We start from the raw sequence: 26,110 nt of genomic DNA on the forward strand, positions 1-26,110 counted from the left end.
CCCACAGTCACACTCCCTTCCCAGAGACTATTATCCACTGTTACTATAGACACCATCTCTCCCTACTATACCTGCTATCCCACAGTCACACTCCCTTCCCAGAGACTTTCATCCCACTGTTACTATAGACACCATCTCTCCCTACTATACCTGCTATCCCACAGTCACACTCCCTTCCCAGAGACTATTATCCACTGTTACTATAGGCACCATCTCTCCCTACTATACCTGCTATCCACAGTCACACTCCTTCCCAGAGACTATTATCCACTGTTACTATAGGCACCATCTCTCCCTACTATACCTGCTATCCACAGTCACACTCCTTCCCAGAGACTTTCATCCCACTGTTACTATAGACACATCTCTCCTACTATACCTGCTATCCCACAGTCACACTCCCTTCCCAGAGACTTTCATCCCACTGTTACTATAGACACCATCTCTCCCTACTATACCTGCTATCCCACAGTCACACTCCCTTTCCAGAGACTATTATCCACTGTTACTTAGACACCATCTCTCCCTACTATACCTGCTATCCACAGTCACACTCCCTTCCCAGAGACTATTATCCCACTGTTACTATAGACACCATCTCTCACTACTATACCTGTTATCCCATAGTCACTCTCCTTCCAGAGACTATTATCCACTGTTACTATAGGCACAATCTCTCCTACTATAACCTGCTATCCCACAGTCACACTCCCTTCCCAGAGACTATTATCCACTGTTACTATAGACACCATCTCTCCCTACTATACCTGCTATCCCACAGTCACACTCCCTTCCCAGAGACTTTCATCCACTGTTACTATAGACACCATCTCTCCCTACTATACCTGCTATCCCACAGTCACACTCCTTCCAGAGACTATTATCCACTGTTACTATAGGCACAATCTCTCCTACTATACCTGCTATCCACAGTCACACTCCCTTCCCAGAGACTATTATCCACTGTTACTATAGACACCATCTCTCCCTACTATACCTGCTATCCCACAGTCACACTCCCTTCCCAGAGACTATTATCCACTGTTTACTATAGACACCATCTCTCCTACTATACCTGCTATCCCACAGTCACACTCCTTCCAGAGACTATTATCCCACTGTTACTATAGGCACCATCTCTCCCTACTATACCTGCTATCCCACAGTCACACTCCCTTCCCAGAGACTATTATCCCACTGTTACTATAGGCACCATCTCTCCCTACTATACCTGCTATCCCACAGTCACACTCCCTTCCCAGAGACTATTATCCACTGTTACTATAGGCACCATCTCTCCCTACTATACCTGCTATCCCACAGTCACACTTCCTTCTCCCAATTCATTCTCTCTTCTTGTATTGTATCTGTCTCTGTCTGTATCTTAGAGTGTAATTGCTGCAGGGCAAGATTTGCTTCTCCCACTATTGTTTCCCTCGGTATAAAGTGTAAGCTCCGCAAGTCAGGATTCCTTTCTACCAATGGTTTCCTTTCTCCCTGTAATGTGTCTGTGTCAATCTGTATAATAGAGCGTAAGCCTTACAGGTCCGGTTTTATTTTGTTTCTCATGTTTCCCTTTCTAAACAGAACATTCTTGGCCACTTATGCTTTTGGCTTTCTCTGTAATGTATCTTGGGTTCTTTGTATATTTATATTGTATTACAGTCGGTACTTTAAACCACTTCAGTAGCAAAACATTTAAGCAGAAGTGACATTGCTGCCATAATAGTTTTAAAACAGAGTATGAATTATGATGGTCAAATAAGAAACGTACTTAAGATTACTAAGTAACTTCCAGCATTTGTTATGGTTGTTTGTAGAAAATATAAATACAAATTCATTCCAAAGTGGAAAGCCCTTTGTTGTTAAAATGCACCGGGAGACACAGAGCTTGTAAGAAGCACTTACCTTTCTTGGTTTGGGTGTTTTTTTTGAATTGCCTCTTTGTATAGGTAAAACCTTGATTGACTGAACTTCTTGTTGCCTCCCATGTACACGGGGGTGTTTCTGGGGTCCTTGCTGCCCCCCCCCTTGTACTCGGCACATACCATTTCGAGCACTGGAGCGGGTGTAGAGGGTGCTGCATCACTAGTGCAGAGCGCGCAATTGTCGCCCCTGGTAACTTTTGGGCTGTTGCCTCCCAAATTAAAATGGCTAATTAATTAAGGCTTCGTGGGGGCCCCTATACCTCCTATGCCCTCCTGCATTCGCAGGGTCTGCTTCCTCTATAGTTATGCCCCTGTATATAATTCTCCTGCTAGCTTTTATGTCTAAGTCACACTTTCACTCCGGGGATGATGCTTTTTGCAGCAAGTGCAGATCACAAAGCAGGTGCTGGGTGCAGAGCAGTGTCAGGAGGCGCAGCAATTCATTCCTTTGGGCCCCCGATGTCGGCTTAACTTATGTGTCTTAATTATGCACAAGTAGGTAGTGGTAAAGGGTGGATGTGAGTGTCTCCTCCTGGCCTGGATTTACATAACCGGCACCCCTAGGCATGCTGGCATTCGTCGCTCCGTCCCCTCCCTTTTATTCAAACAAATTTTCATAATCGGAACCAGAGCTGTGGGGATTGGAGCACAGTATATTTAAAAAACAATTTTATCTCCTGCCTATCCCCAGTGTTTCTGAACCAATGTGGGTGTGGCTGGGCAGCATGCCAGGGGTGCTTCACCAATGAGTCGAGTTTAGGCTGTTGCCTTAGGCGGCAGCGCCCCACTAGGTACCAGGGGCAGCAAAAATGCTGCTCCTGGTACTTTAAGAGTGAATTTCTGTGGGGGGGGGAAGCAGCAATTGCTGCTGCCTCAGGCAGCAGAGGGGCCAGGATTGCCCCTTTGCCACCCTAGGCCTGGGTCTTGGTGTCCTTTCCACAAATCCGAACCTGGGCCAGCCATTCTTGGATTGTGGTCTGCCTTACACAAGCAGTGTGAATCATAGAGAAGCGCAGAGGCCTGGGGCAAATTACTCAATGCAAGATGTGCGAAGTGCAAAAGAATGACTAATTGCTGCATTCAGCAATACTTTTGAATTTGCTGCACAACACTTACTTCATATTACCAGGTGCATCCATATCCCAGGCCACTTCCAAGCCCAATACTGCAACAATCCAAAGTAGGGAAGAAGCACACCAATCCAACTAGGCAATGCCTTTATCACATTTATTTGCAGACGTATTGAACGCACAAGCTTTCTGGGACCCCGAAAGTTTGTGCGTTCAATACTTCTGCAAATAAATGTGATAAAGGCATTGCCTAGCTGAAATGTTGTGCTTTTTCTCTACTTTGGACAATTGCTGCATTCCCCTCGGCCCAACCAGATGAGTGCAAAAGGGAAATACATGTTGTTGTTGCGCATGTGCGAGGGGGAAACGGGTCTGGGTGTGATGCAAGATTCAGAGCTGGTAGGAAGGCCCTTTAGTTTTTATTGAGGGCCCTGGCAGTAACTCTCTTAGTGGGTCCCAGATGCACCAGTCCTACCCTGTAAAACACACACTGTTCTTGGCTACTTTTCCCGTGAGCACCATCCTAACATCTTCAAGGACTTCCCAGGAATCTCTTGTGGCTGTCCAGGATCTTTCTCACTCTCTTACTAGTGTAGCACACCCTTGAGTGAGACTAATATTTATATGGGTAACTCCAGCACGCTCAGTGACACCCCATTGAACGGACCACAATAATGATAAACAGTGATATCCCTTTTCTTTATTAAGCGTAACAAATAATCAGCAGGGATCCGACTATGATTTAAAATATTAAAGCAAGATATATATGTATAACAATACACCAACCAACAATGACACCATTTAAATTGCTAATACAAAGTATGCAGAAAATATATGTGCTAAATGTTGTAACTTAATTTCCCTGTCACAGTCCCAGATGATTTGTGCACGTTGGGGCCCTTATTGAGTTTAGCTTATTGGCCAATAGCACTGATCCTTTCCTCTGTCGGTTAGCAGTATAACTCTATAAACTTAGTGAAGAAACACTTTCCTCCCAGGTGAGAAATGACTTGGCAGAGTGTATAGTTCAGCAACAGATGGATTAGTTCCTATTGTTTGATAATACACAGTTCCCCAATAGTGTGTGGTGTTGCAGGTTACTCACAGTCTGTGCTCCAAACTCTGTATCACCTTTAGTAACAGACCTCAGATGGGATGCAGGCAGCTCTGTTCTCTAGCAGCTGAAATCACCTGGGCCTCTTTGCAGCATGTCAGCCTAGGACTCTCCCACCAACCGCAGGCCGTTTCCCCCTGCTCCCTTTCTGGCTAGCACTGATAGCTCTTTTACAGGTGCTAGTCTAGGACTGGGATAGCAGGGTCAGCTTCTCCCAGTAGCAGCTTCCCCTGGGGCAGGATCCCTGCAGATGTCTCTCCCCTCTGGCAGCTCTCCCACGCAGAGCAGGTACAGCAGGTAGGCAGCAGTCAGCAGTTTTCCCCCCCCTGCAGGCACACACTTCTCTCCCTTTTTTATAGTCCAGCAGTGTGGTCCTCAAAACATTTTGCGCCCTTTCTTATCATTGGTGGATTAAAGCCCCAGCCAGGTCCTCAGCTCTGAGGCATGCTGGGATATGTAGTCCTGTAGACTGTCTATGCAGCACTTGTTCATGTTTCTTGCTTTAGATAGGGGTGTTACACTAGTAGCATTGCAAACAGGTCTGGACTGTGAATCAAAAAAGACCCTGGCATTTCAGTTACACAGAGGCCCAAAAAGTCAAAAAAGGTCCAAACATCTCCCCACAAGCCCAATAGTTAGCGAGTGTCAATGGCAACTTACAGCAGCCGCTCTGGTATTTGGCAAAACCCACAGATTGCCAGTCCGGAGCTGATTGCAAATTGTTGCATACACTGCATGGTATTTTAAGGAACGTTAATGCACCGCATGTGAATGGTCATGTGCAGATACAAGGGATCCATGAGAAATCCTTAGTGGTCATTAACGATATGGCATGCAGGGTGCAGCATGGAGGGCACCATTATCCATGCTTTAGCACTAGATGAATTGCAACAGGTCTCACTGCGTCTATTCCTTCAATACCACACTGTCTACATTCTACAGTACTTCACTTGGGGACCTGTAGTTATTGCTTGCCTTCTATTAGGCACAAAAAACAGGGCTGCCTACCAACCTTGTACTCTGCACCTTCCTCCAGGTTTTTATCTGGTGCAGGTCCAGATTGTAGCCAGATCCCAGGCACATGTGCTCCTTCAGTGACCACTTAGTTGTGCGCTTTTGCACCCCTTACTGCTTATGCCCTTGTCTCTGGGAACTTTTTCAATGAAGATGATGACCCTGCAGTCAGCAAAAAACTACAGTGGGAAGAGTTGAGTTTCAATTCAGGGTCCAAAGAGTAACACTTGCACACCCCTACTTTACTTGTTATTTACATGGTGCAATAAAGGAGCACCAGGGGACACAGTGATCAGATGGATCCCTATATTTATATCAGCCCTCCTTAAGAACAGGTCTCCCTTGTGTCTGTGAGGGCACCTAGCCATGGGCTGTGTGTGTCATTGTGCAAGTGCTGAGTATATGATGATCTACTACCCCAGGGCTCAATTACAAGGTCCCACACGGGGTGCAAAGCACAAAAAAAAGGTTGTTTAGAGAGCAGCACATACCTGAGTGCAATCGTCACATACAGTAGATGAATGCTCTTGGTTTGGTAAATGACACCTCCGGTGTCGCTCTAGCATCTATGCAGGTATGGGATCTGTTATCCGGAGACCCATTATTCAGAAAGTTCCAATTACAGAATGGACTTGTCCCATAGACTCACTTATAATCAAATAATTTGCCAGGGCCAGGGCGAGGAACAGGTTTAATATGTAGTGAATGTGACTGCCAAACAGTTTTCTCAGAGTTGGACTGGGCCAGTGGAACACCAGGAAAACACCAGGGGGGCCTAGCCCAAGCCACTCATCTGGAGGGGGGGGACAGGCAAACATCAGTAGGGTGGGCAATCCCAGTGGGGTTTGGACATCTTAGTCACACTTTGTGTATACATAAAATCGCTAAAATTATGTTATAACATCACCACCTGCTGGTCAGTTTCCCACCAGTCTGACCATCAAGTAGTCAAGGAAGTTGTCAGGAGTTTTCCTAAGCAGAAGAACATCAGAGCAGCCTCTTTCTTTCTCCTGACAACTTCCTTGACTACTTGGTGGTCAGACTGGTGGGAAACTGACCAGCAGGTGGCGCTGTTGTAACAAAATTCATTCATATTAACAGCACATGTATCCCTTAATATCCTGGAATAAAAAGAAAATAAAATATGAACGTAAATTACAAAAGTGCTTAGAATAGTCCCCTCATCAATTTTACATCCACTTATTTTAAAGATTTACTTATCCTTTAAATGGGTTGTTCGCCTAAAAGCTAACTTTTAGTATGATGCGGAGAGTGAGATTCTGAGACAATTTGCATTTGGTTTTAAATTTGTATTATTTGTAGTTTTGGAGTTATTAAGTCTTTCATTCAGCAGCTTTCCAATTGCAGTTTCAGCAATTTGGTATCTAGGGTCCAAATTAGCAACCATGCACCGATTTGAGAAAGAGAATGGAATATGAATAGGACAGGGCATGAATAGAAAGGTGAGCAATAAAAAGTAGCAATAAAAACAAATGTGTAGCCTTACAGAGCATTTAACTTTTTATATGGGGTCAATGACCCTCATTTGAAAGCTGGAAAGAGTCAGAAGAAAAAGGCAAATAATTAAAAAACAATAAAAAATAAATAGACCAGTTGAAAGGATGCTTAGAATTAGCCATTCTATAACATACTAAAAGTTAACTTAGAGGTGAACCACCTTTAAAAATTGTGGTTTGTACATAATATAAGAGTAATTTGCTGTTTAATGGACAGCAATCAATAAAGTAAATGGGCACATCTCTGAGAATGATAAACCGCCTGCAGAACTGACACTTTACTATCCAGCAAGTCATAGATGAAATCCATCATCTCTTTAATGAGAGAGTTTTGCCTACAGAGCTTGCACTCTAATGGCTGGAGACTGATGGAAATAGAACTTTGGATCTAATAGCAGGAGGCTGCTGCTACAATTAGGATATCTCTATATATTTCTTCTTGCTGTAAATGTTCCTTGTACCATATAAGAGAATTACATCTACTGAGCTCCCTTTCCGCGAGGCTGAGAAGGAATTCCCCAATGCATTCTCTTATCTGTGTGTGGATTTAGATTTACTCAGCAGAGCAGATGTGCTATCGCTTTGTGATCACATTAATCCCGGAGCAGGGTCTGTCTAACACCTGGACTTGTATGAATTTACTTGCAAAATTGCAGATAATTAGTTTAGTGAATGGGGAGAGGGAACATCAGAGTCCGGATGATTGAGCGTTGAGAAAATCCAGGGACCAATTGGCGGCTGGGTATGAACAAAGCAGAACTTTCAGGGGGGACTGAGACCTTATTACATTAAAAATAACAGTCGGTGAGTTTTGAGGCTCTGATGGGTGAATATGTCACTATTATTTGTATTAGTAGGACTGCACTGGTCTTTAAAGCAAATGAACCACATCTCTAATTGCAAGTGCTGGTCAGATAGTCGTATTGTTAATGGATAGTTGGCATCTCAGAGAATGAGAGTAAGTTGGACTCTTTGAGCATTTGAACAGAGGAACATAGATACACAATTCAGGGAGATTATATTAAACATAGAAGGAAAAACGTGAAGTATGCATATACAATACAGGGAGAGGGGAGAAGGGAACCCTGCCCTACAGAGCTAACGTTCTAATATACAGAGGGACACAGATACAATACAGGGAGAGGGAATCATTGCAAGAGGAGAATCCTTCCCTGCAGAGTTTACACTCTAAAGAGGGACACAGATACAATACAGGGAGAGGGAACCATTGGGAAAAATCGTGCCCTGCAGAGCTTACACTCTAATATACAGAGGGACACAAATACAATACAGGGAGAGGGAACCATTGGGTAAAGGGAATCCTATACTGCAGAGCTTACACTCTAATATACTGAGGGACATAGATACAATACAGGGAGAAGGAACCCTTTGCAGAAGGCAATCCTGCCCTGAAGAGCTTACAATCTAATATACAGAAGGACACAGATACAATACAGGGAGAGGGAATCATTGTGAGAGGTGAATCCTGACCTGCAGAGCTTACACTCTAATAACCAAAGGGACACAGATACAATACAGGGAGACAAAACAACTGGGGGAAGGGAATCCTGCCCTGCATAACTTACACTCTAATATACAGAGGGACACAGATATAATACAGGGAGAGGGAACCATTGGGAGAAGGAAAACATGCCCTGCAGAGCTTACACTCTTAATATACAGAGGGACATAAATACAATACAGGGAGAGGTAACCATTGGGAGAAGGGATTCCTGCCCTGCAGAGCTTACGCTCTAATATACAGGGACATAGATACAATATAGAGTGATGGAACCAACGGAAGATGTTAATCCTGCCCTGCAGAGCTTACACTCTAATATACAGAAGGACACAGATACAATACAGGGAGAGGAAACTATTAGGACAAGCAAAATTCTGCCCTGCAGGCAGTGGCGTAACTATAGAGGAAGCAGACACCACATTCACGGGGCGGACCTGAGGAACATGGGTGCCCAGACTGTGGGGTCTGCTTTCTCTATAGCCCCTCTACTCTCTTGAAATTGATGTAAGCAGCAGAGAGATTTAATACTGGGAGTTGGGGAAGCTTGAATAGAGGGATGTCCTGTCCTGTAGAGCTAGCACTCTGATTTTAGAGGTCCAAAGGAAAGGCATTAGGAGAAATACATACTAACTTGCAGAGTTTACACTCTTGACTGAATAGGGATCCGACTGAAAATGCCTGTGAATATGATTCAGCACATACCCATCCAATGACTTATGTTCAGTTATTCTTAGTAAAAGTTTAACACCTTTTTTTATTTTCTTTTATGGACAGTTGTTTGAAGCAGAGACACATAATTCACAGCACAGAGGATTCAGGCTTCCTCTATCGGCTGCACGAAATCTCCTGCCGCTGGAATACAATGGTGATGCCTTCAACTGAACGTCAGAGAATGAAAGACTGAGGCCTTAGGGTCTGGGATTACGTCTGGAGACCCTGAAAGGCACCAGGAACACTTCTATGTTTTTAAGGCCATTTATGGATCTGGCACTTTTCTCAAAGTAAGGGACAGATGGATTTGTATATATTGGAACCTTACGACTGAGAGGGGCAGCAGTTTTATCTCAAATAGATATGATGAAGAAAAGCCGGAGTGTTCTAATGGTTTCTGGTGATGAGGTAAGAGCTTTATTCTTCTAAGTAATGTAATGTAGATTAATGTATGTTATGCATTTTGGCCTACGTAAAAACAGTGATCCGCTGACTTCCGCCTGTCAGTGCAGATACAGGATTTTGTGGCATAAGTTTTTGCATTTACTTTTGCATTTTTGCTCCAAAACCTGCCCCATGTGTAAACTGACAGGCATATCTTCCACCAGAAAAAGAGTGCCGTAGCTTGTTGATGAGGTCCTAATCTGATGTCTGTAGGCCCCATTAGTTGTTGGTCCTTGTGGCAGTAATCAGATTGCCATGATTAAGCCCAACATGTGTGTAGGCAAGTTGGGCTCAAACCAGCTTGTATGGTGCCCTCACAAACAAGCAAATCTGCCCATTTATGGCCACCTTTAGTATAATTGCAGAAGCTGAGGAAGATCGGGCAATTGAACGGGACATCACCCAGGGCCTTGATGGCAGTTACTCCATCTCTGCTTTGATCCCTACCCAGAAATGGGGACAAAGGCTGAGCATTTCCCATGAATATCTGTAGATGTAGCCCAAAGGGGCATTGGTACATTTGCAATGAAAATGAAACAGCTTCTCTCTCTCTCCACTAGAGCAATTTATTTCTATCTATATAGCTTTGCCAATGTGTTTGTATAGGTATTTGTTTGTGCATTAATCCCCCTTGTAATCCAACCAAAAAATGTTTTATTCATGAATGTTTAATTTGTGCATCGCTGGAGAGCTTGCCTGCATGCGGCCCAAAAAAGCATAAGAGCTAGAAAACTCAATTCCCTTCCACTAAAGTGCCGTCTGCCAGGGCGTGCCCCCACCTAAACACAGCTCGGGCTCAGTGTCTGAATTCTGGGGTACCCCAAATGTAGCCAGAGGTTTAAGAGGTACTGCTGGCAATTTAGTAGCAAGCTGAAAAACCCAGATTACACAGAGAATTTGATGTTACCAAGTCAGGACTACAGGGCCAGTGTTTAAAGATTTGGCAAACTCCAGCGCAGTATGGGTCAGGTAGATTGGGGGAAGGGTTCTCACACACTCACACCGATCCAGGCACCAGTGGTTCTTTAACAAACTGATAAAAGTTACTTAATGGAACCTGCATGGTACTCAGATATATTTCTTCAAGCTGCTAAATGCCAAACAGAGTTATCAGTTACAGACCAAATTAGCTCTCATTCTGGGATCCCAGCCACAGTGTCCAATGCTGTCCAAGGTGAACTCCAAGGCGTTTTCCTTACACTCTTGAGCTCCTACACTGGTGGATCACTCTAATGTTCTCTGTATTGGGCACTCGTACTACTCTCCTTACTATACCTCCGTCATACAGTGACTACATGCACAATATAGCCTACTCCCAGTTAGCCCTCATTTAACGATTGCCTCCTGTATGCCTTCCACTTACATCTTCTCTTATCCCAAGATTCCTTCTTTACTCTGTCTCAGAACTAACATGGCAACATCTACTTAATATATTGCAAGTGTCCCTGTGCCAAAAGGAATTCCCATGTCACCCACAGGGAACGTCTCCTCCCCACTCTGCATATACAGACCAGCCCTCTATATAAGCCCCAGAAAGGTATGGAGAGCCATATAATAAAAAAAAGAATAAATATCACCTTCTTTCTGCTGAAAGTGTCAAAACATTGTATTTTCATTTTTCTATTACACAGTTATAATGAATGGCCTTTCAGATGGCTTTAATCTGTATGGGAGCAGCACCAAGTCCCAATTCCTTGTATCTATTTTCTCAGAGGTATTCAGCTTTAACTCTGGCCCAGATAAAGGCAAAGTAGAGATAAATCTCATATCAGCGAAAGCAGAACAACGGAGTGTCTGTGAGTGAAGGGAAATGGAGAAAAGAAGCAGCCCCGCAGATTCCATCTGTAACATGTACCCATTCTCCTGACACAAGGCTCTAAATATTACTGTTTTCACTGGATCATATAGAACTGAAAGAAGAAGTAAAAAGGAATATGGCTAGAAATGCTGTATTTTATATACAGAACTTATTGTACCACCCCAGAGGTCCAACAGCCCTATAATAGTAATTATGCATCTCTTCAAATCTATCAACACCAACTCCCCATCATGAATCTCAGCAGGCTAGCTTTTTTTGCCAGTAGCACTTCACTTGGGTATCCCCACCTATTGAGCACTTCAAACTCTATAACCCCTGACTACTCAGCCATTTTCATTTTGTAATGCCATTCAACTCCTGTAGCCCCAACCTTAGCATATATCTGGACTGTTGGGCAGGTTTACTGTGTACAGAATGGGGTTCGGTGCTGTGCTTGTATAGTAGGGAATGTGGTGCTACGTTCTCTGCTGGGTGTGGAATAGGTTGGAGCCCTGGTTTTGAATAGGACATGAACTAGCAATCTGTCCTAGTGAACAGGGTATAGTGCTGTGCTAGTTTGGTGGAAAAAGGGAATAAGAATCAGTCCTGGTTGGGCTAGGAAGCTGTCCAGATGAAGCAGGTACAGATTAAGGAGCTGCCTCGTTACAGATGGGAAACTGTGCAGTGGTTGGGTTACTAAACAAGAGCTACCCAGGGACCAACAGACTGTTCACAGCTGGCCAGCATGAAGCATCTAGGACTCCTTTAGCATTTGCCAGTCCTGCATCCTGTTCCTGGCTGAACCCATGTCTACAGTATATACCTGCAACGCTCCCACTTATTTTTTAGTAACAAGTACTTGTCAGCTGAGAATTCTTTACCCATGCAATATCTTCATTCAGCATCTCACCAGCTTCCTAACTAGCACCTGGGCATCACCATATTCAGCTACTTGACTGCTTAGTAATCAGCACTTGGCCAGCTCCCTATTCAACACATGGACAGCTCAACATTCAGCACTTGGACAGCTCCCTATTCAACACCTGGGCAGCGCCCTGTTCAGCACTTGGACAGCTCCCTATGCAGCATTTGTAGAGCTCCCTATTCAGCACTTGGGCAACTCCCTATTCAGCACCTGGGCAGCTTCCTATTCAGCACTTAGACACCTCCCTATTCAGCACTTGGTCAGCTCCCTGTTGAGCACCTGTGCAGCTCCTACTCAATAGAGGGACAGTTGCTGGTGCATTGAGTATATACCCCAAAAATGGAGAAATACAGTCAGTACTGGACATTAATATCCATACCTATATACACCTATGCTAACAATATTAAAGGTAATAATTACCACCTGGCACTTAGTATTTACTGGTGACAACCTGGTCAGCTGTATACAGTATATCTACAACTTTACTATACATACCCATGATATACCCATGATAATGATATATATATGTATTATATATACTAGACATTAAGCCCGTTAAATTAACGGGCGCTAGAACATGCACATTCGCAGTAGCGCAATCCCACGGACACAGGGACTGGACGCAGAGACACTTCAACTTTATTATATAGGATATATATATATATATATATATATATATATATATATATATATATATATATATATATATATATATATATATATACATATAGTGCCTGCATTTGATGGATCTATGTTTTTTCATCCTCCACTTCGATGTCACTATAACTCACTCTATTACCCATATGGCACATTTTTCATAACAGTGATTTATCCTTTCATAGAACAATAAGTCTGGATCTGGATCAGGTACAGCATTGCTGTTTTGTTATTTTGCAAGTGAATCCAGCTAGGATGGGTCAGTATATTCCTTGACTATACCCCCCCCCCCAAAAAAAAATAATAGGACTGTTAGTTAAAATATATGGACATTAATAATAGGTAATATGATTTGTGCTATAATACTTCCTATGTGCCATACCTAAACAAATCACTGAATTAGGCCCTCGGCAATTCTCCCTACAGTGCCTGAACAGGTGAATCTGGATAGATCTGGCAGACAGCTCAGCATTCATCCCTCATCAGCTGGTTACAGTATTCTCTACTAAATTACATGTCTGTTTACAATATATGATAGAGTATATGAGCATTTTAGTATATAGTGCCATTACAACTTAGTATCAAGTCCCCAGAGAGCTCCCTAAACAACATAATGAGAATTAGCATGCCAGACTCAGATACATTAGTATATATATTAGTATGCCATAGTCAGACAGTCATCTGCTTGTTGAGTAACCCAGACAGCTTACTATTCAGTACCTGATATTATTAGTACTCAGTACATTGAACATTTTCTGCTCAGTACATGATCAGAGCACCCACAGTAATCAGCACCCTGGACAGGCATCTACCCAGTACCTCATTTCATTAGTATTTAGTACCCTGGACAGTTCCCTACTCTGTGCATGATATTATAAGCATTCAGTAGTTGATAGTGTCAGTATTCAGTACCCTGGACATTGTCCAACACCTGATATTCGGGACCATTTAGAAAACAAGTTCAACGTACATTTGCATGTTTTGTTATGTACAATGCAGCATTTCCCTCCATAGAATTCCAGTATAATATCAGGTGCCCACTAAGTAGTGTCTGCCACAGATTGTGTGCAATGCAATTTCCAGGTGGTGAACTGGTGATTGAAGGGTTACCTAGCGCATATAGTGTGCCCTACAGGGTACTGTCCATACAATGCCTAGTTTTGCACAAATTTTATATATAAGAACCCCATTTGTATCTAGAATCCAGTCATCTCCGGATTCTGCAGCTGATACTAGCAGTATTCAGTACCCAGACAGCTATTTATTTTGTAACTGATGTTATCAGTATTCAATCCCTGTGCCGCTGCTATTTTAGCCGATGATGTCAGTAGTCAGTATCCTGAAAAGCTCTCATTTTGCTTCCTGATATTATCAGTAATTTGTTATATGGTATAAGGCTTCACTATAGCTTCCTATTGAGTCTTCAGCAATAGCCAAGCCATGAGCCTCTAGCAGTTGACCACTGATTATTATTATTATTATTCATTTTTATTTCTAGGCCCCACTCTAGGACAATGGGAAGGGTAATAACCTATCAGTGCTCTGTATCACATTATGCAGAGGGTGTGCAATACATATTTGCTTGTACAGCAAATCACAATGTATATGTGTCCTCTGTAAAAACAGAAAACTTGCTATGCGGTTAAGAAGGAGGAGGTAGGTTGTGAGGGGATCTCTCTTTTCAATGTAGCAGCTTTGCCATTAAGTGGTCATCTTGACTAGTTCTAAAGTGGTACAGTCACAGCTATGAATCTCAATCTCCAAGGAGATCTGGGCTCAAGTTTGCAGTTCCAGCCATCCTCATTATAATGCAACAGCCCCATTGCTCTGCATTATAAAGACCAAGGTTGCTCTATGCCCTTGATAGTTTGGGAGACATATTTAATAATTGCTTCCCAGTGGGCCTGAGTCCAGTTCAGATCTTTATTTCAGGACCTATGCCAGATGCAGTCATATCTGAGCTATATCTAGCTGACTTATCCTGCAGTGCCAGACATTGGCTTGCAACTCTTATTATTAAAGTGATATACCGGTAATGTGCGTAGCTGTGGCCTACCCCCCCCCCCCCCCCAGATTAGAGCAGGGAGAACCCCAGGATCCAAGCCCTACCCCGTCATAATTTATTAAGTAGTAATTAGATACATTTACATTTGTAGATACAGACTGCTGCTCCAGATTTTATACAATAGAACCCATTTTACATCCCCTGATTGGTCCACAAATATCCAGATATGCCCCAACCTACATTCATAGCTAAATGGCAGAAGAACAACAACAGCAGCAACAAACAAGCTTTAATGGTAGAACAGTTTGAGTTAGTGCTGAAAGTGCTCTGGGCCTGGCCAAACAGACATTGCTTGGTCCTATTATATTTATGAAGTAGAACCTGTGTTCCTTCAACTATTGCAGAACTTCAACTGCTGACACTCTTCAACATACTTCAGCTGTAGATGCTGGGAGTTGTATTTCAACAACTGTCTCCATCATGCCTTAAGTACAACATCTTGCTCTGCTGTATGTGCTACCACCCAGACTTCCCTACCTGATTTTGGGGTCCAGGACATTTGCATCCCATATTAAAGGAGTTGATCACCTTTAAGCTAACTTTTGGTAGGTTATAGAATGGCTTATCCTAAGCAACTGGAGAGTCACTGGTCCCTTCTAAATGACAAATGGTCTGTAAGGCTACACATTTATTTTTTTTATTTAATCATCTTTCTACTCAGGGCCTCTCCTATTCATATTCCAGTCTCTTATTCAACTAAACGCAGGGGTGTTAGGGTCATTTGGATCCTAGCAACCAGATTGATAAAATTGCAAGAGCAGCGGAATATAAAGCTAAATAACACAAAAAAACATAAAAAATGAAAACCAATTGCAAATTGTCTCAGAATTTCACTCTACATCATACTAAAGGTTATGGCAAAGGTGAACAACCCCTTTAAAACAGCTCTGAGTATTTAGATGGCTCCTCCCCTGCTCCTAGTTTAATACTTCTGCAGTACCCGGCAGCTCACTATTCTGTCCTTAGACACTTCATGTTAAAGTGTATCTGAAGTTCCTGGCCAACTCTATTGACCAGCTGGACACAGTATTGGACTGGCCTGGAAGGACACTGGGAAAAAACCTGGTGGGCCCGAGACCTGGCCCAACCTCCTCCCCTGGCCTCCAGCATGGCTGAAAGAAAAAGAAGGTAGGTGTGGGGGGCGGATTGGGGGTTGTTGCTCTGGAAGGGGGCACTTTGCGTCTAGGGTGGGGGGCCCAGTCTGGCGCTGGCTGGGCATTACATTCTTCTTTTATGTGCATGTTAAATTACAGGTATGGGATAAATTATCCGGAAACCCCTTATCCAGAAAGCTCAGAATTACAGAATGGCCATTTCCCATAGACTCAATTTTATCCAAATAATCAAACTTTTAAAAATGATTCCCCTTTTCTCTGTAATAATAAAACAGCAGCTTGTACTTGATCCCAACTATTAATCCTTATTGGAAGCAAACCAGCCTATTCGGTTTTTTCATGTTTTACATGATTTTCTAGTAGGCTTTAAGGTATGAGGATCCATATTATAGAAAGATCCGTTAAATGGAAAACCTCAAGTCCTGAGCATTTTGGATAACAGGTCCCATACCTGTACCTTGATAACCAACAATTAGGATGGGGAGGGGTCAAGGAGTAACTACAGAGGAGGCAGACCCTGCGGTTGCAGGAGAGTCTAGTAAGGCCCTAGTTAATAAGCAATTTCAATAGATCTTGATAGAATAGATGATTTATTTAATAATGTTTGGGGCCCTAAATTGTGGGGCCCAGTACCATCTAGTTACACCACTGGTAGGGGTGATTGGTTTTCTGGCCTGCTGACCTTAGAGAAGGGATTCTCAGTCTTTTAGTTATACATTCCCATTTAACCACATTTTTCCTTCCAAGTACTCCTTAACCAAAGGCCCATAAATGTATCTGGTGGTGTCCCGCTGTTTATTCAATGAGTCTCAATGCATTCTATGTGATCTCTATCAGACTTTCTTAGGAGATAAATCCTCTCTAGCAGAAGTGCGATAGCGATCACATGGAATATGCTGAGCCTGATTTCTAAAAATGCTTGATGCTCATCTATAAGTGGCTATAAGATAATGCTACTGGAATATCCAGTACCTGCACAGAACACTATTCTTTGACTGCTTTACTCGCTACTACAGGTATGGGATCTGTTATCCAGAATGCTCAGCACCTGTGGTTTTCCAGGTGAGGGATCTTTCCATAATTCAGTTCTAAAGTCTACTAGAAAATCATATAAACATTTAATAAACTCAATAGGCTGGTTTTGCTTCCAACGCTTTCTGGATAAGCGGTTTCCAGATAACGCATCCCATACCTGTACCTGTATTCCCTGTTAAAGGGGTGCTTCAGCTTTAAGTGAACTTTCAGTGTGTTATAGAATGGCCAATTCTAAGCAACTTTTCAAATGGTCCTCATCCTTTTTTTTTTCTTTATAGTTTTTGAATTATTTGCCAGCTTCTTCCGGTTCTTTCCTGTTTTCAAACGGGGGTCACTGACCCCATCTAGTAAACAAGTGCTCTGTAAGGCTACACATTTATTGTTATTGCTACTTTTTATTACTCATCTTTCTGTTTAGGCCTCTCCTGTTCATATTCCAGTCTCTTATTCAAATCAGTCCATGGCTACTAGGATAGTTTGGACCCTAGCAACCAGATGGTTGAAATTGCAAACTAGAGAGCTGCTGAATAAAAAGCTAAATAACTCAAAAACCACAAATAATAAAAAATGAAAACCAATTGCAAATTGTCTCAGAGTATCATTCTCTACGTCACACTAAAAGTTCATTTAAAGGTGAAAAACCCCTTTTAGTGTTTGGCTTGCTTTGTAAAGAGCAGCATTTCATATCACTATTGAGTACCTCAGTTCTCGGTGACTGGCCTGCTCCATACAAAGGCCTAGTATAGAGTCCCTCTTATTTGATACATTTTAGAGCTGAAAAGAGTTGAAACATGATTTATTTATGAAATGAGCCGAGCGTTTCTTATCGTGGGCAATTGAGTCAAACCTCCAGTCTGTCCATCTGACTTTCAGCCTATAAAATATCATTTTAGGCAATTTATCATGCAACAAGATTGATTCAATGAGTAATCCCTCTGGCATGATAAAGTAATAGAGTTCTATGGTGATTTCTGCGCTCGGTGACTGGTTCCACATCCTACACGTACTTCTTTCAGCTGTAAATCTCCTATTGTCCCTGCGGGATTAATTAAGGATTGTCTCTGTAGGTGTACAATGAGAAGATTCTAACTCACATCTGACTCTTGCAGAATCAGTTCATAATTATTTAAATAGAAGCGAGTCTGGCCGACAGCCCTCCAGCTGCCGCTGAACTGACAGTCGCGGGGGGGGTCTTGGGAAATGTAGTTCAGCAACAGATATTGGACGTCTCTTTGGCAAATGTGGATTTCTTGTTCTTATTGAGACAGAAAACAGATCAAAATAAATTGAATATATATACAATGGAATGCTGGCAGTGGGCAGAGACAGATTGGGGCCCCAAACAAGCTTTTTGATGGGCCCCTTGCAAGAGCCTAGTAAGTCTAGGGAATAAACTAGAGTCTAGATCATGAGAATATAATGTTTGTTTTACTGTTTGCTCTATGTCCAAGCCACTATGATAAACCCATTCAGCCCTCTGGGACCCCCTTACAGAAGGACAATCGACTATCATGTGACACTGAAGAGATTTTTAGCTCCACAATTATTAGGACAGGGTTGGAAACTTGGTGGGCCCTGGACCTTGTTGGCCCCCGTCAACCCACGCCTGCTCCCTCTGAAAAAGGTCCCCTCCTTTGGGAATTGCAGGCATTCCTGTCCCATTGCTGCCAAAAAGTAAATGTGCAGTAAGTGGTGGGAGGGGGTTGGTTTTTGGAGGAGCTGGAGCTCTCGACCGGGGTGGGGGCCCCCATGCAGTAGCCCCGGAATCCCCAATCTGATTCTGTTTTAGGAGTAGCGATTCAGCGAATCCAATATTTGTTTTGGGATTTGCCCAGGCTTTGGCCTTTTTCATCAGGATTGCCCCAATCATGCCTGGCCAAACCAAATCTGAATCATTAAAGGATAAGTAAACCTTTAAAACAAGTCAATGTAAAATTGATGACATTTAAACACATGCCTTTTTGTCACATTAATAAGGAAATTGCATTTATTTATTTTTTTTGTCCCTTGCCCTAGTTTACATATGCAAATTAGCATTTGGCAAATTCCAATATAGTGTATTGTCGCTTATGGACAACCCAGACCCCTTTAGATTTTGTCTCCCCAGCATCCCCCTAAGGGTTGTAGTTCAAGAACAGGTTTTATGGGCGCAAGTTGGCCATTTCATATCTAGTCAACACACCAGCTAACATTTCCAGTTATCTCTGAAATCCTTAATTCTTATTCATAAAGCATCACGCCGAGAGAGTTGTATTAGAGATACACGGAGCGATTACAAGTCTAGAATAATTAGGGCAGCGCCACTGCCAGGGAGGAGATGAAAGAAGAAAGATGTGCGAGTGTTCTGTTGCCATGGGCTTCCAATCAATGACAAAACAAGGGATTTCAAAGACTCAATGTGATAGAATCCTTATGTTGGTTACAACTATCACCCGCCCCACCAATAAAATATGAATGTTTAACTTAAAGGTGTTCCAAAGGGGTTCATTCATGTTTAATTGAGGGTCTAATTTACTGGATGGAAGTAGCCATATGACACACAAGATCCCCAATTTATGGCTCCAGATCTGCAGATCCTCTTCAATATATATATATATATATATATATATATATATATATATATATATATATATATATATATATAAATATATATAAATGTTCAGAAAGTACCTGCACTCGGTCCCTTGTGCTCGGTCAAATTATAACATACAATCTTCAGAATGGACCCGCACTCCAAGTAGTTCAATCAAAGTGAATTTTATTGAATCATCACTCACGTGTCCAACATTTCGGCCCACATTGGGGCCTTTATCAAGGATGATAAATGATCCTTGATAAAGGCCTCAATGTGGGCCGAAACGTTGGACACGTGAGTGATGATTCAATAAAATTCACTTTGATTGAACTACTTGGAGTGCGGGTCCATTCTGAAGATTTTGTGTGTGTGTGTGAAAAGATAGAGGTTTATATAGCAGCTAGCTAATGAATGGTCTAGGTTTATTGACCTAGTAGAAGTTGACCCTTCTTTATCGGGCCAGGAATTTGCAGCAGGGGGGGAATTGGAGGCAACGTCCCAGATGATAGGCCCTTGAGATCATGATTTCCTGTGGTTCACAAGTTCCCCCCAAAAGAAAAGGAGGCCTATCCACACTGCTAGATTTCTCCTTTCTCTTGAGATTATTATTCCTCAGTGGCTCCTAGCCAACCTTATTGTGGAGCTTCTAATCCCTTCTAACATGGCCTGTTTAGACCATACTATATGAACATGGTCGAAATATGGCCTCAACAGGTGGATAGTGCATTGGGGAAGTAGAATTGAGCCTAAGAGCTCCACTTCACTCCTTGCAGTTCCTATCGTTTGGGCTGTTTGCCTGAATAAAGGAATAAGTGCCTTGGGTGCAAAACGCGTAAGGCTATTATGTGTCCTACATCTGCTTATAATAAAGTACAAATCTTTTACAGCCAGCTTGTGGGATCTGTGAGTGCCTGCCAAACTCTTTGTTGGTCTAAATAAGTGCTGTCCGCCCCCACTTGTGTGTCCCCCCAAATTAAAGTCATATGAAAACCTACCTGCTGTGACTGTTCCCCTTGTATGAGCTTTAAAAGGGATCACTGTAGAGATTAACTGGCCCCTGCACTGTGTACACAGTAAACTCCTGCATTGTTCACACCTATAACACCTATTATAACTCCTGCATTGTTCACACCCTAAAGCCTGTACTGTTCATACCAGACTGTAAATGACCATATTGTTCACATGTTCACACCTCATACAAACTGCTGGAGGGGCACTAGCATTGTGTAGCACAGTATGGACTGTCCATTTTAGAATCATGATAGGTTTCCCTGTCTCCTGCTCTATTCTGCCTTTCCTATGTTCCCTTTGTGTACTATACTCTGCCTGCCCTATGCTCCCTGTGTGTGTCCTACTCTGCCTTTCCTATGCTCCTTGTGTGTGCCATACTCTGCCTGCCCTATGCTCCCTGTGTGTGCCATACTCTGCCTGTCCTATGCTCCCTGTGTGTGCCATACTCTGCCTGTCCTATGCTCCCTGTGTGTGTCATACTCTGCCTGCCCTATGCTCCATGTTTGTGCCATACTCTGCCTGCCCTATGCTCCCTGTGTGTGCCATACTCTGCCTGCCCTATGCTCCCTGTGTGTGCCATACTCTGCCTGCCATATGCTCCTTGTGTGCCATACTCTGCCCGTCCTACTTTGTATTTTGTGTGTGCCATACTCTGCCTGCCCTATGCTCCTTATGTGCCCTATCTTGCTGTGGGATGTGAGAATGGTAGGGTTTGTTATGGGGGTTTATCAGCATTGGGCAATTGTTGTTAGGGCCCCCTTAGATGTTTAATCATGTGTTGGGGGGTGTTGGTGCTGTGTTTTTTTTTTGCATCCTCAGAATATGCTCCAAGCTACTGTATCTCAAGTATTTCAATTCCTCTCCTCTGGACATTCATTTTTGTGTATCTGTCACTCTCTCATTATCGCCGATGTCTCATGTTCCTTCTCATCGTACCCTCAATTCTGCCTCCTATGAGTAATGGGACTTGTTCCCTGATAAAACTGCAAGTAATAAGGTGATTTGCTTCACATAGTGGCGTAGTCATGGAAGTACCTCATCTTTTGCTTTTATACAGTAAAATAATGATATGATTAAGAACCATTGGCACACTAACTACATTTCCTTTTATAGATGAAAGAGAGTTGAGGGTTGTAGTTCAGCCTGCAAATCCTTTTCTCCAACATCTTTGTACAGACCCTGCTGAGAATGAGAGGAGCAGTGTAAATTCTGTACTTCTACTCATTAGACTAATGTTTTAATGTGATATTATAAAATCAATCTCCCTGGTTTGTCTAGTGTTATTAAATGTATGTCTGGTCTTTGCCAAGATGTTGTACTTGAGCTCCCTCTTGTGTTCAACTGATATACTGCAGCACACTCACTAGTCTTCATTTATGCAGTTCTATGTTGAAAAAGAAAAATGTTTAAGGGACTAGGCGTTAACAGGAACAATTGGGAGGTTGTAATCATTTTCATTCTTTTATGCAGCTGTATGTAACAGTGGGCAGCCTTAGTATATAAAATACAGCATTTATTGACATTATTTCTGGCTTTAGTTACCCTTTAAAATGCAGATTTTCTAGCTTTACTTCATCCAGAGCAATTCATTTTACACTGTCACACTTCATCTCTCTGTCAAAAAAATACATGGGCAGAGCTCTAGCTCTTATCTTGATAAAGAAGATCCAATGAAGAGTAGAAATAAATCCAGAACATGCACAGCTCACATTTCCCACTTCTGCCATTTACCTAATTTATCTTGACAACTTGATTTGAACTTGTCACTGCTGTTCTATAGATTTACCACGAGGGGGTGTACATGGCATTGCAAACGAAGCACAGAACGTAGGCATTATATGGGCAAGTTGCTTTGCTCATATATCCAAGGCAACACCCTGCAGAGCAGTGAAAAAGGCATTTTAGGTGCTCCGCTGCAGAGCCCTGGACATATAACTGGGGCAGAACATACAGGGCTGGGAATGTAACTCTGGGTATAGAACTGGGACAGAACATACAGGGCTGGGAATGTAACTCTGGGTATATAACTGGGGCAGAACATACAGGGCTGGGAATGTAACTCTGGGTATATAACTGGGACAGAACATACAGGGCTGGGAATGTAACTCTGGGTATATAACTGGGACAGAACATACTGGGCTGGGAATGTAACTCTGGGTATATAACTGGGGCAGAACATACAGGGCTGGGAATGTAACTCTGGGTATATAACTGGGACAGAACATACTGGGCTGGGAATGTAACTCTGGGTATATAACTGGGACAGAACATACAGGACTGGGAATGTAACTCTGGGTATATAACTGGGACAGAACATACAGGGCTGGGAATGTAACTCTGGGTATATAACTGGGACAGAACATACTGGGCTGGGAATGTAACTCTGGGTATATAACTGGGACAGAACATACAGGACTGGGAATGTAACTCTGGGTATATAACTGGGACAGAACATACAGGGCTGGGAATGTAACTCTGGGTATATAACTGGGACAGAACATACAGGGCTGGGAATGTAACTCTGGGTATATAACTGGGACAGAACATACAGGGCTGGGAATGTAACTCTGGGTATAGAACTGGGACAGAACATACAGGGTGGGAATGTAACTCTGGTATATAACTGGACAGAACATACGGGCTGGGAATGTAACTCTGGGTATATAACTGGACAGAACTACAGGGCTGGAATGTAACTCTGGTATATAACTGGGACAGAACATACGGGCTGGAATGTAACTCTGGGTATATAACTGGACAGAACATACAGGGCTGGAATGTAACTCTGGGTATATAACTGGGACAGAACATACGGCTGGGAATGTAACTCTGGGTATATAACTGGGACAGACATACAGGGCTGGAATGTAACTCTGGTATATAACTGGGACAGAACATACAGGGCTGGGAATGTAACTCTGGTATATAACTGGACAGAACATACGGGCTGGGAATGTAACTCTGGGTATATAACTGGGACAGAACATACGGCTGGGAATGTAACTCTGGGTATAAACTGGGACAGAACATACGGGCTGGAATGTAACTCTGGTATATAACTGGGACAGAACATACAGGGCTGGATGTAACTCTGGTTATAACTGGGACAGAACATACGGATGGGAATGTAATCTGGGTATATAACTGGGACAGAACATACTGGCTGGAATGTAACTCTGGGTATATAACTGGACAGACATACGGGCTGGGAATGTAACTCTGGTATATAACTGGGACAGAACATACGGGCTGGAATGTAACTCTGGGTATAAACTGGGCAGAACATACAGGCTGGGAATGTAACTCTGGGTATATAACTGGACAGACATACGGGTGGGAATGTAACTCTGGTATAAACTGGGACAGAACATACGGGCTGGGAATGTACTCTGGGTATATAACTGGACAGAACATACGGGCTGGAATGTAACTCTGGGTATATAACTGGACAGAACATACAGGGCTGGGATGTAACTCTGGTATAAACTGGGACAGAACATACAGGGCTGGGAATGTAACTCTGGGTATATAACTGGGACAGAACATACAGGGCTGGGAATGTAACTCTGGTATATAACTGGGACAGAACATACAGGCTGGGAATGTAACTCTGGGTATAAACTTGGCAGAACATACGGGCTGGGAATGTAACTCTGGTATATAATGGGACAGAACATACAGGGCTGGGAAGTACTCTGGGTATAAACTGGGACAGAACATACAGGGCTGGGAATGTAACTCGGTATATAACTGGGACAGAACATACAGGGCTGGGAATGTAACTCTGGGTATAAACTGGGCAGAACATACAGGGCTGGGAATGTAACTCTGGGTATATAACTGGGACAGAACATACAGGGCTGGGAATGTAACTCTGGGTATAGAACTGGGACAGAACATACAGGGCTGGGAATGTAACTCTGGGTATATAACTGGGACAGAACATACAGGCTGGGAATGTAACTCTGGTATATAACTGGACAGAACATACTGGGCTGGAATGTAACTCGGTTTAAACTGGACAGAACATACAGGGCTGGGAATGTAACTCTGGGTATATAACTGGACAGAACATACTGGCTGGAATGTAACTCTGGTATATAACTGGGACAGAACATACTGGCTGGAATGTAACTCTGGTATATAACTGGGACAGAACATACTGGGCTGGAATGTAACTCTGGTATATAACTGGGACAGAACATACAGGTGGGAATGTAACTCTGGTTAAACTGGGACAGAACATACTGGCTGGAATGTAACTCTGGGTATATAACTGGACAGAACATACTGGCTGGAATGTAACTCTGGGTATATAACTGGGCAGAACATACAGGGCTGGGAATGTAACTCTGGTATATAACTGGACAGAACATACTGGGCTGGAATGTAACTCTGGGTATATAACTGGACAGAACATACTGGCTGGAATGTAACTCTGGTATATAACTGGACAGAACATACAGGCTGGAATGTAACTTGGATATAACTGGGACAGAACAACAGGCTGGAATGTAACTCTGGTATAACTGGACAGAACATACGGCTGGGAATGTAACTCTGGTATATAACTGGACAGAACATCGGCGGAATGTAACTCTGGTATATAACTGGGACAAACATACAGGCTGGGATGTAACTCTGGGTATAGAATGGACAGAAATACGGGCTGGAATGTAACTCTGGTATATAACTGGACAAACTACAGCTGGAATGTAACCTGGATATAACTGGGACAGAACTACAGGGTGGATGTAACTCTGGTATATAACTGGGAAAACATACAGGCTGGAATGTAACTCGGTTATAACTGGACAGAACATACAGGCTGGAATGTAACTCTGGTATATAACTGGACAGAACATACGGCGGAATGTAACTCTGGGTATAGAACTGGACAGAACATACGGCTGGGAATGTAACTCTGGATAAACTGGACAGAACATACTGGGCTGGAATGTAACTCTGGTATATAACTGGACGAACATACAGGCTGGATTACTCTGGTATATAACTGGACAACATACGGCTGGAATGTAACTCTGGTATTAACTGGACAAACATACAGGCTGGATGTAACTCTGGGTATATAACTGGGACAGAACATACTGGGCTGGAATGTAACTCTGGGTATATAACTGGGACAGAACATACGGCTGGAATGTAACTCTGGTATATAACTGGACAGAACATACGGCTGGAATGTAACTCTGGTATATAACTGGACAGAACATACAGGCTGGAATGTAACTCTGGTATATAACTGGACAGAACATACGGGCTGGAATTAACTCTGGTATATAACTGGGACAAACATACAGGCTGGAATGTAACTCTGTATATAACTGGGACAGAACATACTGGGCTGGGAATGTAACTCTGGTATATAACTGGACAGAACATACAGGCTGGGAATGTAACTCTGGTATATAACTGGGACAGAACATACGGGCTGGGAATGTAACTCTGGGTATATAACTGGGACAAAACATACAGGGCTGGGAATGTAACTCTGGGTATATAACTGGGACAGAACATACAGGGCTGGGAATGTAACTCTGGGTATATAACTGGGACAGAACATACAGGACTGGAATGTAACTCTGGGT

General features: G+C 42.9%; 1 protein-coding gene across 1 annotated transcript in view; it reads left to right on the top strand.

Moving 5' to 3' along the window:
• Positions 1–26,110, top strand: part of pde4a.S (phosphodiesterase 4A S homeolog) — a 315,334-nt gene that overhangs the window by 20,985 nt on the left and 268,239 nt on the right. The window contains exon 2 of the mRNA XM_041587687.1: positions 8,940–9,284. The gene's annotated coding sequence lies outside the window, so the exon portion shown is untranslated. The remainder of the gene's footprint in view (positions 1–8,939; positions 9,285–26,110) is intronic.

This window comes from Xenopus laevis, chromosome 3S (genome assembly GCF_017654675.1).
Source record: "Xenopus laevis strain J_2021 chromosome 3S, Xenopus_laevis_v10.1, whole genome shotgun sequence".
NCBI lineage: Eukaryota > Metazoa > Chordata > Amphibia > Anura > Pipidae > Xenopus > Xenopus laevis.